The following is a 14,025-nucleotide window of genomic DNA, read 5'->3' as shown; positions in this document are numbered from 1 at the left end:
TGCTCGGCTTTTAAACAGACTACAGTTGGTCCAAAATGCGGCAGCTAGAGTTCTTACTAGAACCAGAAAGTATAACCATATTAGCCCAGTTCTGTCAACATTACATTGGCTCCCTATTAAACATCGTATAGATTTTAAAATCTTGCTACTTACTTATAAAGCTCTAAATGGTTTAGCTCCCCAATATCTAAGCGAGCTCTTGGTGCATTATAGTCCTTCACGTCTATTGCGATCTCAGAATTCAGGCCAGTTGATAATACCCAGAATATCAAAATCAACTGAAGGCGGCAGATCCTTTTCCTATTTAGCACCTAAACTCTGGAACAATCTTCCTAGCATTGTTCGGGAAGCAGACACACTCTGTCAGTTTAAATCTAGACTAAAAACACATCTCTTTTCTCTTGCATACACATAACACATTATCAATACATTAACATTTTTCAAATCCGTTAAAGGATTGTTACGCTGCAATAATTAGGTCGGCCGGAACCGAGAACATTTCCTATAACACTAGATATTCCTGTACATCAGAATAAGAATGGCATCTACGCTAATATCAGTCTCTCTGCTTATCCTGAGGTTTGCCGGGTGCTGGATCCAGGCCGTATCCAGATCAGATGGAGAACCTGTGTCTGGACCTGACTACAATGTAGCCCAGGAGACAATGGGCCTACAGATCCAGTTCTGGCTGCATCTATAATTCAGATTTTTAATCTCTGTATCCGCTTACATATATTTATATATAATCTATTTTTAATCTCTATAATAAAAATGTATAATTCAGATTTTGATCTCCATATCCATTTACATATATTATATATATCTTCCAAGGGGTTTTTTCCCTCCTAGGACTTTTTTCCCAGTGTTAGCACGCTGGGTTTTTCTCCTAGGGGGTTTTTTCCACCCCTGGGAGTCAGCCGACATTGGCTTAATGTAGCACCATCTTGTATATGTTACATATTACCACGCTTGCTTGTACAGCTTATTTTTAACCACTTCTCTTTTTTCTGTGCTTCTAATATGTAAAGCTGCTTTGAAACAATTACCAATTGTAAAAAGCGCTATATAAATAAATTTGACTTGACTTGACTACCTTTGATGTGTTGGATATCAAGGGCATATGATTGTAGATAGAGGCACCAATGACTCAATTGCTGATTTGGGCACTGAAAAGAGTGTAAATAAATGTTTGGATTATGGTCAGTATACACGACCAATGGGTCTGACACGGATCCCACATACACCTAAAAATTTTGCAGGGCCCAAATCAAAGCTAATGCCTCATTCTCAACCACAGAATAATTTAACTGATAAGAGGAAAACTTTTTAGAAAAATATCTAACTGGACAGCGAATGCCCTCATCATCAGCCTGTAACAGTACAGCTCCTGCACCCACATTGCTAGCATCTACACACAACCTGAAAGGGCGATCAAATCGGGGAGCTGCTAACACAGAAGCGGAAGTGAGTAGTGATTTAGCTGCCACAAAGGCTTGCTGACAGGACTAACTCCTTCGTGGTAGTAGGAGAAGGGAATCGATCGATGACCTCAACCTTGGCCTGAACTGGCCGTACACAGCCCTATCCAGCGACCTTACCCAAGTAAGTCACGGTGGCCTTGGCAAACTCACATATGGCTAAATTAACTGTCAGACCAGCCTCTCCAAAACAAGAAAACAGGTCTGCAATACAGCTCAAGAACTACTCCCATGAATCACTAAAAACCACCACATTGTCTAAATAAACCGTGACTCCCTCCAACCCAGAAACAACCCTATTCATAAGTCACTAAAATGTTGCAGGCACATTTAGGACCAGTGTTAATATTAGAAAAGCTTTCCAGCACTGGAGAGAGCTAAGCGGGAAGGCCTGAAAACAGATGTGGAGACTGCTTTGATTCCGCTTCACATGTGAGTAACACTGGCTTTGAGTGTCATTCATTGTCTGGAGCTGCTGTGCTGTTGGCGTCTAACAACAAAGTCTTGATTGTATTTACTGTACTTTCATTTTTTGTGCTTCCTTGTCGTTCGTTCATCATCTGCTCTTTATTTTTTGTGAAGCATTTTGTTGCGCGTCAGCTGTGATAAACAGACATCCACTCGTATTGCGTGTGTAACAGTGGCCAGATAGTGAGAGATTTGCTGTTAAACTACTGCACACTGACGACTACTAGAATGAGGTGTTTGGTGTCATTGTCAGTGCATTGTCCCCCCTAATCTTCGTGTGGTTACTGGTGAGAGGTATAGCTCCAACTCCCACTGGTACAAAGAAAAGCAACCAGCATGCTGGCGACTCACTCAAACATGCTCCCGAGACAACTGCTCTACTCACGGTCACCACAAAAAAAAAAAAAAATACATTAAATAAAAATACATTACACCAAGGGAACACCAACACTATTCAAAATTTCACCCACAATAGGATTTGCAAAATCACTTATCTACTAAAACCGACATAGAAAGACAGCCAAACTACGAACACAGCAATCCATTCCGTCCTTGAAAACAATCCATCGCATTCCGTCCTTGAAACAAATAAATCCAATGTGTATTTACTTCAAAATGATGCATAAGACGTCCCAAACAATAGTGCTACACAAAACAAAACAAAAAAAATCGCTTTTCCAGCTTAGCATTCGGTTAATCAACATGCCGAATTTACTTACAAAACAACAAAACACAAACAAAAACAAAGCGCTTCCAAATCATGTCGAAAAACGGAATTTTTCAAAAATCAAAGGACGCGCCTAAATTTCATGAAATAGGAATAACATTTATAAAAGTCAGAATAAAATAAGAAAAAAAAATAAATAAACGAAAACAAAACAAACAACTGAAAAGAAAACGACAGTAGGAGGGGGGAGTATGCGTCATCACAACTGAAGAGAACTGCTTAATCCCAAATGGCACCCTAAACTCTCATGGTCTTCCTCTGAGTCCGCACTTTTGTGACATAATGCCGCTTTGATAGCAGCTCGCGAGCACCCTTCTGAAACCTAAAATGATGAATGGGACACCCTACAGTCTCGTGGACTTAACGGACACGCGTACGCGGCAGCCATTGTAAGTCCACAAGACCGAAGGTGCATAGAAGTGTGCCATTTGGGATTCAGACTAAATTTTCTGCATCAGCTCCAACACAGGTGTAACTCCTTAGTCATCATGACGTCACTCATTCTAACACCATCCTGCAAAACAAAACAGAGGAAAAAACAACCCACAAATATGACCCATACTGGGTTCATAACAACAAGGCTGCCAACTCTCACGCATTCAGCGTGAGACTCACGCAATTGACCCAATTCTCACGCTCTCACGCCACACCCCCATATTCTCACGCAGACTCGTGCAGAAGTGAGGGGAAAAAAAATCGCGCCGCATGATCTTGCAAAGCAACGAGCAGAGAGACCAGACAGACAGTGTACAGTGAGTTTTTTGTGGCAATTGTGAGGGAAATACACAATTTATTCCCATAAACTGTGTAGTCTTCTGTTCTCCCTCCCATCTGCACCGTGTGAATTGTGAACGCAGGCAGGTCAGTGAGTTACAGGGCGCTCCGTGTCTCCGTCCAGTTTAGGCTAGTAACTAATAGGCCTAATATGCTGTTATATAGTTTATAGGGGTGTGACAAGATTTCTCGTCGAGGCGAAAAGTAGTCTGTGATGTTGTTGCCATGACAGAGTGTTAGGATGATTAGGAAAGAATATGCCACCGCTACGTTTACATTACGCCTCTCCTTTCGTTTTGCTTTGTATTTAAATAAAAAACATTTAATTCAGTTGGATAACAGTCGCCGCCGCTCCATATTTACAGAGTTATGTTAACATAGGCACCGAAAAAAATACGCGCTGCTTACGCTCTGCTGCCGCTTGCGGTGTGAACCCGGCCTTACACGCGATTGTGAAAAGTGAAAGTAAACGTGAGTGCGCATTCAAACGCGATTTCAATACCCCACATTTGAAAGCGGCTCCCTGATGAATACAGATATCTCTCAATATGAAAGCTATTTTAGGCTGGGCAGTGTAGTTGTAACCATCTCTTAGCTCTGTAAAGTGTTACCATAAAAAATGAATAACAGTTTTCTCTTAATCTTATTAAGCACAAACAATAAGGTTTCATTTGTTAACATTAGTTAATGCACTGTGAACTATCATGAACTAACAATGAATGCTCATTGTTAGTTGATGTTGGTTAATACATTAATGTTAATAAATAAGACCTTATTGTAAAGTGTTAACATTTTTATTTATACTGTTTTTATTATATGATCAGTCTGTGGAAAGGAGTTCAGTTAGGAGGTCAAAAGGTGTAGAAGCTCATAAATCATGTACAGTAAGGTCTGAAGAGACTGAAATCATACGGAAGAGAAGTCAGTCAGTTGAGTTAGTGGCAAAACCTTTTGAGTATTGCTGTCTTTTACTGCATATGATAATTCAGTCTCAGAAAGTAGAACTGAAATGACATTCATTACAAGATGATTAGTTAAAACATTTCAAATACACCTGCAGACTACTTTTTCTAGTCATGTATTTCGCCATCTTGTCTCTTCTTGTGAACTCAATCTCGAGTCTCGTCTCGCCTCGTGAGATACCTGTCTCGTCACACCCTTATAGTTTATATAGAATTAAGTTAGCATTAGCAGAGTTGTTTGTTTTGCAGCACTGAGCAGTTATTTTATATAACTTTATCATAAAAAAACAGTACAAAAGCAAGCCACGCCCCTCCATAAGCCCCTCCCCCATAACCAAAGCCCCACCCCCCAAAATCTCACTCTAAGCTGAACTCAAAAGTTTGCAGCCCTGTAATATGTATATATAATATTCTCCCCTGATCTTTTGGATTCAGCCCTTAATGTTTTCAAATCAGAAATGCCCCTGGATGCATCTTGAAATTTTACAAATTCCTCATAAATTAAATAAAATTATATTTTTGCTTTTGCACTTCACAAGCAAACTGTCATCATGAATCATTGACAAATTCATTTTATGTTGTAAACACTGGGTCAAACCAGGTAAATATAACCTGAGAAAAATATAAAAAAACGACAGACTGACACACTTCAATATGACAGTAGCTGCCATAAATGTTCAAATAACAAACAAATGTTAAACAAACATAAACATATTGTATTTGACTTCATGTGATGCTTTTTAAACACAGATTTTCCTTTACTGCTCCAGCTCATCCATAGAAGAATTTTTGGTAACACTTTACTTGAAGGGGTGTGCATAAGACTGACATGACACCTTCATAATCATGACATGACACATGTCATGAATATGAAGGAGGTTTTATGAATGTTTATGACAACTGTCATTAAGTGTCATTCGCTCAATTATGTCATTTTTAATGCAAAGATGACATTGTTTGAGATGTCCGAGTTATGACAACTTGACATAAACCAATACATCATAACCTGTCAGTGTCTTTGTCATGACAACTTGACATCATTTAGCTTTATGGGTTAACATTGCATTAAACTGTCATGTCGCTGGTTTTGACATTGGCTGTCATGAGGCCATTATAACAGTGTCATGAATATGTATCTTGAGCTCAAGTACAGTGGTACAAATTGAACTTGTCATTAAAATGTCATTAAGTGACAAAACTCTGACAAATAATTTTATAACAGCGTCATGAATATTTTTCATTTCATGTTTTTTTTGTTTTTGTTTTTTGTTTTTTTAAGTTTCCTCCAACAGAAGGTAATAGACAATTTCAAATTTCGTAAAAAAGATGACACTGTTATAAAATAATGGTAACACTTTATTTTAGGGTCTTTTAACTAGTTGCTTATTACTATTAGCATTCATATGGCTAAAATATTGGCTATTTATTAGTACTTATAAAGCACATATTAATGCCTTATTCTGCATGATCTTATTCTACATTCTTAATCCTACCCAATACCTAAACCTAACAATTAACTATAATAAGCAGTAAATTAAGAGTTTATTGAGGGAAAAGTCATAGTTAATCGTTTATATATGTGTTCCCTATACTGAAATGTTACCAAAATAATGTAATGTAATGTTAACCCATAAAGCTAAATAGTTTTTTTAAGTTTGATAATTAATCTGCTATGTCATGTTTATGACAGGTTATGATGTTTTGCTAATGTCAAGTTGTCATGACAAAGACACTGACAGGTTATGATGTGTTGGTTTATGTCAAGTTGTCATAACAAAGACATCTCAAACAATGTCATCTTTGCATTAAAAATGACATAATTGAGCAAATGACATTTAATGACAGTTGTCATAAACATGCATAAAACCTCCTTCATATTCATGACACCTGTCATGTCAAGATTATGAAGGTGTCATGTCAGTCTTATGCACACCCCTTCAAGTAAAGTGTTACCGAATTTTTTTTAATGAAAATTTTAGTTGCAAAAAGTAACTCATACGCATATCCAATTTATATCTATCTACAAAAATTCACATCCTTATAGACCCTTTTTAATGTATTTTTAGAAACACTGGTTTAAACAATTGTAGAACAGTATTGAATCCATATTGACAGGAAAATCTTGTGAAATAAAACAATTTTAACCTTGTTACATATATACCAAAATGTTGTGTTAGGATGGCTATTTTATCGTTATTGTATGCTGAAGTAAGCCAGGTCAAAACCGACGTGATGCGATACCTTTTTTTATTCTCCTCCCCACTCATCCACTAGGGGGCGATATACCCCCATATCACTACATCCCCCTTTCTGAGATTTGTGCTTTACATCACATCAGACATATATGAGAATGTAAATATAGAATCCTTTTACAATTTACTACAATATCACAAAATCTGTTATCTTTATAAACATTATTTATAACAATTTAACAAATTCTCTCTTTTCCTGTTCCCCCCCACAATTTCCATACATAACAAATTTGCAGAAATAGAACACAGATTATTACTTTTTTTTTTTTTACCCTAAGAAGGGTGGGGTAGACTGCCCACACCTTCTACTGAGTGTGGGAGTTTATTCTGCCCTGTAGCAAATCACTCAGTTTTCCCAATAGTACCTGCTAACTATGCACAAAGTCCTCCAGGTACTTTGGAGGTCTCCTGTCTCTGGAAGGATATCTTTTCTCAGGAGAGCTGAGAAGCACTGGAGCATTTGCTGAATCCACAGTGTCTGGCACAACACTAGAATATTTGTTTACCAGTACAGGTGTTCTATTAGGACTCAATGTTTCTACTGGCAGTGCTACTGGGGTTGACACTAGGTGACTTCGATTCCGACGAAGAATACCTTTAGGTGAATCCACCAGGTAGGATCTTGGAGTCTCCGCTTTCATAATCACAGTCCCTTTATCTTTAGTGTCACTAATCCACACTGGCTCACATGGATGTAACTGTGGTAAGTCATGTGCTCTGTGTCTATTATTAAACTGTTTAACTTGTTTCTTTCTCTTTAACTTTTCCTCTGCTTTCAGACGATCCAAGTCCATCCAGCCAGGATTCAACATTGATGGAACAACTGGGATTGTCGTGCGAAGCTTTCGGCCCATCAGCAGTTCTGCTGGACTATATCCATTAGCTAATGGTGTTGCCCGGTACTCCGTAAGAGCAAGATATGGATCTGCTGCTTTAGCAAGTAAATCTTTCACCGTTCTCACTGCCCTTTCAGCTTCCCCATTGGCTTGTGGATATCTGGGACTGGATGTCGTATGAGAGAAACCCCACTCTTTAGCGAATTTCTTGAAACATTCTGCACTGAATTGTGGTCCATTGTCTGACAACACTTCAGTAGGAATTCCGTGACGAGCAAACATACTTTTGAGATGGGTTACCACACTTGCAGCAGTTGTTGAAGACAGTTTTGCTATTTCCACAAACCGGGAAAAATAGTCGATAACCAGCAAGTATTGATCCTCTTTCCACTGAAACAGATCTGCACCGACTTTTGTCCAAGGCCTTTCAGGGAATTCAGTGGGAATCAATGTCTCTTTAAAGTGTTTTCTTTGGCTTGCACATACGTCACATTTTTCGACCTTTGATTGCAGCTGTGCGCTCAGACCTGGCCACCAAACTGATTGCTTAGCACGTTCTCGGCATTTAGCAATGCCCTGGTGTGCACCATGCAGTTTCTCCAGGATATCACTCTGTAGTGACTTTGGAATTACCAGACGACAGCCTTTTAGCAACAGTCCATTCTCTACTGTTAACTCCCCAGCAAACTGGAAATACGGCTGCACCATGGCTTCCACTCTGTTTTTAGACGGCCAGCCTTCAAGAGAGTACTCCTTCACCAGCTGTAAAACTGGATCAGCTTCCTGATGTTGCTGAATTTCACGAAGTCTCTTTTCAGTAGCAGGTAAGCTGGTGACAACTGAGGTCACATACAGGTTCATCTCTTCTTCATTTTGCTGTCTGTCATGTTCTCCTTCTTCACTAGGTGCTCTAGAGAGGACATCAGCAGTCGCAATGTTTTTCCCTGGGACATGTGAAATAGTGTAAGTGAATTTCATGAGTCTCATGCGCAATCTTTGGATATGCGGCGGTAGTTCGTCTAGGTTCTTTGAACTCAAAAGGGGTACCAAAGGTTTGTGGTCTGTTTCTACATGAAAAGAAAGACCCACGAGAAAGTCTGAGAAGCGCTCACAAGCCCAGGTGACAGCTAAGGCCTCCTTTTCAATTTGCGCATATCTCCTTTCCGTGTTTGTGAGTGCTCTTGATGCGTAGGCTACAGGTTTAAGCTGCTTGTCCCCTTGCATCTGTAGCAATACAGCTCCAATCCCGTAAGATGATGCATCAGCTGAAACAACTGTGGTTGCTTTTGGATCATAAAGAGTCAGTCCAGGTGGTGTGCTTAGATCTCTTTTAATGTTCTCAAAAGCTCTCTTTTGTTGCTCTCCCCATACCCACATATTCTTTTTCTGCAGTAGATCTCTTAAAGGCTGCGTTTTCTCAGCTAGGTTAGGTAAAAACTTCCCTAGGTGATTTATCATGCCAATGAATCTCCTCACTTCACTTACATTTGTTGGTTCACTCATATGAGTGACTGCGTGCACTTTTTCAGGATCTGCGTGAACTCCTGACTCATCCAATATCTGCCCCAGGAACTTCAAACTCTTCTTTGAGAATTCACATTTATCATTGAGAGTCACACCTTCCTTTTGCAGTTTTTGCAGCACAGCAAAGAGACGTTGATCATGTTCTGTCTGGGATGCTCCGAACACTAAAATATCATCCATGTGGTACAAAACCCCCTCTAGACCTTCCAGCATCTGTGACATCCTTTTCTGAAAATGTTCTGGAGCAGAAGATATCCCAAAACAAAGTCGGTTGAAGCAAAACCTTCCAAAAGGAGTAATAAAGGTGGTGAGGAGGGCTGAATTCTCTGACAAAGGAATCTGCCAAAATCCTGAGTTGGCGTCAAGTTTTGAGAAGACCTTGGCTCCTTCAAGTTGACCCAGAGAATGTTCTACAGAAGGAAGAATGTATCTTTCCCTGTTTACTGCACTGTTGAGCTTTGTAAGGTCCACACATATGCGCACTGCACCATTTGGTTTCGGAACAACGACCATGCCTGCGCACCAATCAGTCGGTTGTTCCACTCTGGAAATCACACCTTGACTCTCCATGCGTTCCAATTCGTGTTTCACTTTTGTCATGAGGGGCAATGGAATACGACGGGGTGTTGACAGTGAAAAGGGCTTGGCGTCAGCCTTCAGAGATATCTCATACTCTCCCTGCAGTTTTCCCAGACCCTCGAATAATCCAGGAAACTGTCTTTTCACTGACTCCATACTATCAAGGTTCACTGTATCGATTCTCGCTACGATGCCTAAAGCATGGATTGCTGGCCGCCCGAGTAGCGCCATTTTCAATCCTGAAATCACATATGTCTTGGGTTGTGGTTTTATTTTTCGTGCTAAGTTTAGCTGTGCACCTACCCTTGACCTGCAGAGAATCTTGGCCTGGTCCCAGCAGTAACTTCGAGGTTTTCTGCAGTTTACCGAAGTTTTCCTGCTTGAACAAATCTTCGGAAACTACTGTGACGTCTGCTCCCGTGTCCACTTTAAACAGCACCTCAGAATCATTCACTTTTAGTTTTATCAGCCAGGGGGCATCATTCTGCTCTGTACTGACAGTACCTAAGAAAGCCATGTCATCCTCTTGTTCATCACCAGTCATGTTTACTTCACTAATTCCTCTGGACCTGCAAACCTTTGCATAATGACCTTTTTTCTTACAGAGGTTGCAGTAAGCCTGTCTTGCTGGGCAATGGAATTTGCTTTGAGAAGGAATTTTCCCACACCTCTTACATGGGATGGACTTTTCCAACACAGTTTGCTTCTCTGCCATCCTTGCAGGCTTCTTACTCTGCATCATGCTTCGTCCTTTATTGTAAGGTCGTTGCTGTGCATGAACGATATCAACATTGTTTGCTAAATCACTTTTAAAGTTGGCTTTCAACTCTTCTTGCTGTTTCTTTACCAGCTCACTTTGGCGTACACGTGTGACAGCCTTCTCTAAAGTGAGTTCAGGATCCATCTGAAGTTGCTCTGACAATCTTTTATCTCTCAGTCCAACCACTAATCTGTCCCGAATCATTTCACTATATAATTCTCCATAGCCGCAATGCTCAGCTAGGCAATGTAGTGCTGTGATGAAATTATCTGCAGACTCTCCTGCTTCCTGTTGTCTCATATTAAATTTTGCACGTTCAAATATTACATTTCTTCGTACTACAAAGTGTTCATTCAGATGCTCCATGACAGTATTATACTCACTGAGCTGTTCTGAAGTGAGACGCAATGATGTGAGGATGTCCTCCGCCTCATCACCCATTGTATACACTAGGGCATTAACTTGGTTCTGTTCTGGTTGTAATTCAAGTCCAGATGCAACTCTAAATCATTCAAACCTTTTACTCCATTTTGGCCATTCCTCTGGTTTTGAGAAGTCAAACTTTTGCGGTGGCGGTACCTGAAACCAATCCATTTTCTCCTGCGTAGTTCTTTACTCCTCTGCATGCGTCGAGCGATCACTTGTCCAACGAGTTTTCACATCAAAAGGCATGAATTCTTATGTTACAACTCTTGGCAAAAGGGCTCTCTCAGTCCTCCTATGCTGTTCTCGTGCAAACTTCTGACACCATGTTGTGTTAGGATGGCTATTTTATCGTTATTCTATGCTGAAGTAAGCCAGGTCAAAACCGACGTGATGTGATACCTTTTTTTATTCTCCTCCCCACCCCCATATCACTACACAAAAGATTTACAAGATCATGAAAAACAAATTAAGTCAGTGTGTCCAAACTTTGGCTGGTAGTTTATATTTGCATAGAAACAAAATTGATAGTTAATTTTATCTTTTTTCAGCAGCATTCAATTAAAGTGAGAAAATCAATGTACATGTCAGATATAATCAGAACGACAGCAACAAATATGCATATAAGCAGGTGGTCCATTTGTTCATCAAAGTCAAACTGAAGGTTTTTCGTCCATTAATAAAGAGATCAGTGGAACTGCAGCTAATACAGATTTCTGATTAAGTTGGAAAAAACATCACTATGAAAAAAATTAAAAGCATAAAGGAAGAAATCGGAAACTGCACACGATTCTTGGAAAATGAACTTAGATGAGTTTCTCGTGTCGTAAGGGAGTTGCCGTTTTGCCTGTATAGGGAGGACTGTTTACTTTACAGTCTTTCCTTTTTCAGTCTTTTAAAATAAATTGCATTATGAAGATACATATTTTCTTAATTTGTCTACTGGCATTTATATGACGAATACGTTAAAGAGGCCTAGTTCTCTCATGCAAATGGATAGCTAATAGCTTACCGTCAGTGATCATCAGCAGTAATGACATCAAAACACAGATCGGTGGTCGCATCTTCCGATATACAAAATTAAACAAAACGATCATGTCTACTAACTATAAAATTATCGCGACCCTGACACGTCCTTAGATCAACGATTTTTACTTTCACTTTCAATTGATCGTAAGGCGTTGTCCAGTCAGGTCATCGAAATATACGCAGTGCAATAAACACATAGCTATTAACACGTTAACATAATGCTGACCAAAATAAAGCTGATGAATACAAGAGAAAATAATCAAACATTTTAAGCCACATCCACACGAACCCAGAGCTAGGTATCTTCTGCAGCACGAGCACAAGCATGCAGTGCACCATTGCTGCTGTTGTTGCTGTGACGTGACGTAGCGGTGTCTGACTAGGGTAGACACGTGGAGTGATGACATAATCGTTTCACAAAGCTTACCAAAGAAAAAAGAAAAAAGCAAAGATGTCGTTTTCAGAATTATCCACTCTGGGACCCGGTTTCAAAAAATAGTCTGAAAATGTCTTCATTTAAATGATCATAAACAAACAAATATATTCTCGCGTCTGCCCGAGAGAATCTGTAAGAACATTCCTGTTATTCTGGATAAGGGTCATTCTACAGAAACGTCCACTTTTCTGTCCCTAGACTTTACAGAAAGATTACACTTGAAAAACACTTTTTTATATGTATTTTAATATGAAACAATATGTTATTTGAACAATTACACCTTCTTGAGCCATCAATGTGGCAATATTTGTTTTTTAATTAATTACAAAAATTCCAAACACCACAGAAGCTCTTGTCCCCACAGCCATGTACAGAGGAAAAGTGCTTTATTTTGAGCTCAGAAACAGGTTTTTCTACCGTTTCAAATACAATAATGTATGCATATAATGTAAATGACATAAAAAACAAAAAAAACAAATGCTAAATAAATATTATAAAATATATAATGAATATAGTGGTCCCCTAGTGTTGTGTCACTGGTGTTACCTTTAACAAAAATCTCTTATTTTGAAAGAAAAAATCACACTGATGACATCACTTGACTTCCTTCTTCCTATTTCCTGAAGATCAATGAAGAAATGCCAATGGAAAGTCAACTGTCTCTTTTCAGTTATCAGAAATTTTAATTAGAAAATCATAATTTCATATGAAGCTTTTGAAGTCACTGGTGACCTACTTTATTGTTAGGGAATTAAAAAAAAAAAAAAAACTAGAATACAAATGGATTAAATTACTTTAAAAAAAAAAAGTTACACATAGGTGCAATATGGACAAAAATGTCCATGTCCAAAAACTGTCATAAAAATATGATTAATATTTTTTCCACTTTCACTGATGTCAACCAGCATCAACCAGCATTTTTAACCAGCATCTGTTCTTTCCATAGATACCAAACATTAATTAATTTTAAGAACTGTAACCCTTTAAATGCTGGTTTGTTTACATAATGCCATAGGTGTTTTTTTATGAAATAATTAAAAATAGTAGTTTATTTTCATAAACTAAATGCTAAGCAGAATTTTTTTTTTCTTTGCTTATTAGATTCTTGGGTGGGTCAATGAAGAACAACCTTAATTTTGAGGCATTTATATTTTTTATGTAGTATCAGATTTTTAAAAAAAAAAACTAACACTTAGGTCCATAATGGACAAAAATGTCCATGCCAAAAAAACTGTCATAGAAATATTATATATTAATATTTTTTTCCACTTTCACTGACTTTTTTTATTTATTTATTTTTTTTTTTTTTTATCAGCATCTCTTCTATTCATAATTACCAAACATTCATTCATTTTCAGAATTTTAATGCTTTACAAATTGGTTTCTTTACATAACACCACTATTGTTTTCTATAATAATAATAATTATTACAATTATTTTCCATATGCTAAATGCTAAACAGAATTTTTTTCTTTGCTTATTAGATTCTTGGGTATGTCAGTGAAGAACAACAACATTAATTTTGAGGCATTTTTATTTTTTATGTATTGTTAGATTTTAAAAACACTTAGGTCAAAAATGTCCATGTCAAAAAAAACTGTCATAGAAATATTATATATTAATATTTTTTTCCACTTTCACTGACTGTTTTTTTTATCAGCATCTCTTCTATTCATAATTACCAAACATTAATTCATTTTCAGAATTGTAATGCTTTAAAATCATTAAAATGATTATTTCTTTACGTAATGCCGCTGTTCTTTTCAATAAAAATATA

Source organism: Megalobrama amblycephala, linkage group LG3 (genome assembly GCF_018812025.1).
Source record: "Megalobrama amblycephala isolate DHTTF-2021 linkage group LG3, ASM1881202v1, whole genome shotgun sequence".
In the NCBI taxonomy this organism is placed as follows: Eukaryota; Metazoa; Chordata; class Actinopteri; order Cypriniformes; family Xenocyprididae; genus Megalobrama; species Megalobrama amblycephala.
The sequence above is the reverse complement of the archived record's forward strand: the minus strand, read 5'-3'. Positions refer to the sequence as shown.